This window comes from Leptonychotes weddellii, chromosome 14 (assembly GCF_054177405.1).
Source record: "Leptonychotes weddellii isolate Sample4059 chromosome 14, ASM5417740v2, whole genome shotgun sequence".
Lineage (NCBI taxonomy): Eukaryota > Metazoa > Chordata > Mammalia > Carnivora > Phocidae > Leptonychotes > Leptonychotes weddellii.
In genome coordinates this window covers 37,238,232-37,242,723 of record NC_138382.1, presented here as the reverse complement: position 1 = coordinate 37,242,723, position 4,492 = coordinate 37,238,232, and the positions used below count along the sequence as shown (strand labels likewise).

At 39.6% G+C, this 4,492-nt stretch overlaps 1 long non-coding RNA gene across 1 annotated transcript in view; it reads right to left on the bottom strand.

The window, feature by feature from the left end:
- Positions 1-790: 790 nt before the first annotated feature.
- LOC145717027 (uncharacterized) overlaps positions 791-4,492 on the bottom strand; it is a 245,233-nt gene continuing 241,531 nt past the window's right edge. The window contains exon 7 of the long non-coding RNA XR_014140002.1: positions 791-3,388. This is a non-coding gene — a long non-coding RNA (uncharacterized LOC145717027). The remainder of the gene's footprint in view (positions 3,389-4,492) is intronic.

The window sequence follows — 4,492 nt, the reverse complement described above, 5'->3', positions numbered from 1 at the left end:
TGATGTCAGAGACTCTGACTTCCTTTTCTCTCAACAGTGTTTGGATGAACCCTGCCAACATTTATCTTCCAGACTCTCTGTGTTTCTGTTGCCTATGATCCCATGATCCCTTCTCCCTCAACCTCAAATTCATTGTTTTGATAAATTAATAACTAAAGGCCAGGCCCAGTTATCAGCATTACTATTTCTAGGAATCTATCTTTCAGAAATAATTATACCAATCAGTGAAAATATATATACAAGGATGTTAACTGCAGCCTTGTTTAAAATCCCCCAAATTAGCAATGAGCTCAGTTGTGGGATTGGTTTAATAAAAATTGTATATTTATATAGGCATACTAAGCAACCGTTAGAAAGAATACATGGAACAGTACATACGAACTTGACAAGATATAAATAAAAAATGCTATTTTATAAAAATAAGTGGTATACCAATAGGTGTAGCAGGATTCCACTTTTGTGCAAAAGAAATGCACATATATATGCTGTTTGTGATGATATATACATGTATGCATACATGTACATGTATATTCTTAGAGATCAGATATAAGCACAAGAAAAATCCAGGAAAGGAACGCACTCAAATGCTATAGGGGTTAACCCTGGGGGAGGGGTGGGATTGTATGTTGGAGATGATCTAAGACTTTCACCTCTTCTTTTATGTACGCATACACACCTACACACACACACATGCAGTGGGATCGTGGGTGCAATTTACTTTGGGTTTTTTTCCCTAAGAACCTTTTTCTTTCCTTCTCTTGCCTACCAGTGTCCCAAAACCTTACGATTTTAAGAAAATCACTATGTAATAGGATACATTACTATTAGGACACATTATATGATAAATGATTCTAGGATAAATTGCTATCCACTGTAGAAATGAATGAATACTATCAAAAAAGTATAAACTGAGCCTCTGCGCTCCTAGGAAACAGAGATTGCTTCCAACTGCACGGGAGTGGGAGTCGAGAGACAGTCAAGAGGTGGCAATATTTTCTATTTCCCACAACTACCGAGACCATAAGCCTTGCTTTCACAAAGCAAGAAGCCCACTTTTAAATAGTCGGTAACACTGCTCCCCTTAAGTCATCAAAGTGCCTGTGGATTCCAGGACCTGAGGCACCCACACTCTATCTCCCTAACCGCCTCTTGAGTTGGAACCTGCCACGGTTATTTCACGTGAGACTCTGAGTTTCCAATTTATGGTTCACAAAATACGTTCCCTCCACCTATAGGTACAGACACAGCACTTCGCATGGAACATTACTTGACAGATAGTTGCTACTTCGTGGATTATCATTTATGTCGAAAAAAAATAACACTACTTGATGATGATCTTTGAATTCAAGCCTCTTATCTTTCCTCTCTAGAAGGACAAGATGATTGCTTGCAGCTTCCCCAAGCCCTCTAATCAAGCACAGGAAACTACCAGAATGCAATGAACTCCAACCAAAGATTCCTTTTCTTACCAACGTTACGGAAGAACACTTACAGAGTGTTTCATGAATGAATGAACGCAGAATATGCCAAAGGAAGAATGGTCAGATAATTAAACCCAAGCCTGCAAGATTGAATGACCTCAATTGGCAACCCTTAACGCCCAGTCACAAACAAATGGGACCAGGAATGCTTTTCTCTCACACTTGCTGGGAGGCGCCTGCACCCACCACCTCCCGCCATCCATCTCCTCCTTCCCTGATTTGTGTCTGTTTTTGTTAAACAGTGGATCTTGCTATGCTTTTCAGAAAGCTGACAAGAAGCAAGCTGAAAATTAAAAATGGGTGCCGAGAGGCTTTACAGGAGTCTAAATAAACAGCTCGACTGGAAAGACGTGTGGCAGACTAAAGTTTCAAGCTAGTGGTCGGAGATAGTTAAAAGACATCCGTATAACAGAAGGCTGTGTTTGTTTTCCCTGTCCCGGCTCTAGCAAATTTATTGGGTTATCTGTCTTATTTTGACACTTGGGTGTTTAAGGTTTCTGTTCTAGGTGTCTAAAGACTAAAAAAAATTATTGTTCAGCTTACATTCCTGGCAGAGGCTCTGACATGTGCTAGCTGAAAAGTTCCTATCTGCCAGTAATTTTGCAGGAAAAAGCCTTGTGGAACTGGGTTTTCACAGAGGGTCCAAGAATCCTCTGCAGAAAATACCAAGAACAAAGGGGTTATTTTATTTCTAACCCTATCATCCGAATGTTCAGCAAACTGCTGCCACCCAGCTACGTTCTTCTCATTGCTCTGCTTTTGCTCACCCTGGAACACACAAGAAGCATTACTGGTGTCATGTAAAGGGAGAGATTTTTCCATCAGTGGAGCTCGCAATCAACGTAGATTGACAAGATCCTGTTTGATTTGCTTTTGATGTTAAAAATGCGTGGTAGTGTTGAGTGGACACTAGGTGTTATGATAAAGCAACATTTATAGTCATGTGTGTAGAAAATATTGACATTTTGATGACTGATGTACAAAGCCACCCACAAGGAGTGTTGCTATATTCTCAGAATACAAATTTCAAAATAATTTTACTTACAAATGCCTAATTCCTCATAGATAGCGAGGCTACCATAACTAATTAAGGGGAGGTAGGGAATTTAAAGAGTTCTCTGGCATAAGCCTATTTTCACTCACTCATTCATTCATTCACTCTTCAAATGGCTTTCAGTGACTACTCAGGATTTAATGGTTTAATTGTTAGCAAGTGTGGGGAAAAGTATAAAACACAGTCTGTGGCTCTAATAGAAATTCTGTTTCTTCTCTCATCATCTTCTGTAGGGGACAATCTGCTAAGCATAGTCTGGTCAAATTTTCATGATATCGGGTGATCAGCATTAAGTCAAGGCAAGAAAAACAGTTTACAATTTACAGTTTATGGTTCCCCCAGGGCAGGTAGCTTTGCAGCAGCTGAGGCAATCTGAGCACATTGTCATTTCCTTCTTTGTCAGTTTTCCTTCTTTTTGGTTCTCCATGGCCTAAGATTGGGACTTGGCAGCTCGTAGCTACAGTGTCTTCTCCTTATAATGTTCTTGGCAAAGACTTATAACCCAGGCCACCGGACAACTGCTTTTCTTATCTTGGCTTCCTTCCCTTGTTTTCATCGTGAACATTTGCATGTCCCTCTTCACCTCATTGTTTGCGAAAGTTTCAGTTTTGTGCAAAGGGCAAAGATTTTGGGGATCGGCATACCTGAATTTGAAGACAGACAGTGTAACTTCATTGGTGGGTGACTCTGAGCCTTGGTTTATCATCAGTAAAGATGTGGATATATCTTGTCTATTTCATAGGGTTATGAACCTGACACATGATCATGTACTTGACCAAAGCTTGGCTCCTGGCTCTAGTGAGTGGTTAAAAAAATGCCCACTCCTTCCTTAAGTCCTATGGAGAAATGAGGCCTTTGAGAGAGTCAGAGAAAACATTGGTGTCATAGAGATTTTATAGTTCATTGCTTTCCTGTTCATTTCGGACAAATGTGCTGTAAATTAATTTCTTTTAAAAAGCAAGGAAAATTCATGCCTCCTCTGGGGATGGGACATAACCTAGCATTCCAGGTCATATTGAGCACATACTATATCCAAGTCCTAGAACACGTTCTGGGAGAGATACAAATACATAGCCCAAAGCGTATTTTCTAGTACCTTAAAAACATCTTGAGCTAAGATTTGTATAATAAAAGGTTGAATAGTAATCAAAATAAGTATTTCATGGATATTACTAAGAAGCAGGCACTTATTCATTGACTAAGTTTTTTTTTTTTTCCTGTAGAGCTCCTCACAGAGACTTTAATATCATAATTTACATTAAGAATCTCTAAGAAAGGAATAGTAAGTAAAGCTTTCTAGACTTCCATGGTCATGGAATTCTTTAATTTATTTTAATTTTGTCTTTATGGCAATCTTAGGTATAGAAAGATAGACTGGCATCGTAGAAGGTGAATGCTAAAGTGAAGAATCAGAACTTTACCCTAAGGCACTGGCATTTCTAGAAAGGCAAGTGTCATGATTCAAGTATTTAATGTTTTAGGAAGGGTGGGTCATTGGTGAGAATCAAGAGAACGGGTTTTTCCAAGTAGAATGGTTAGGATCTAAATGAGATTGCTGTTAAAAGGAGATTCGAGACTGTGATGTAGAGTCAGAAGTAGTTGAACGCTCTTAACAGTGATTTTGGAAGTGAGAATGAGAGACCCAGCCACGACAGTTGTGGCTCGAGAGGGTTTTATTCAGGATAGGAAAGATGAGGGCGTGTTAGATGATCAAGAGGAAAACCACAACAGGGAGAGGACCATGAATGGTCCTGGAGGGAGTGAGGAGAACTGTGGGATCAAGTCCCTGGAAACAGTGGAAGGGAATAAGGAAGAGAACATAGACGGGGAAGGAGCCAAGACTTATAGCACATAGAAGACAGAAAGGAATGCAACTTTGATTTCATAATGCAGTCTTCTATGCATACCAGCTAGATCCAGCAAATGCTGTCTTTCTTTTTCATTGTCATAGGTACGT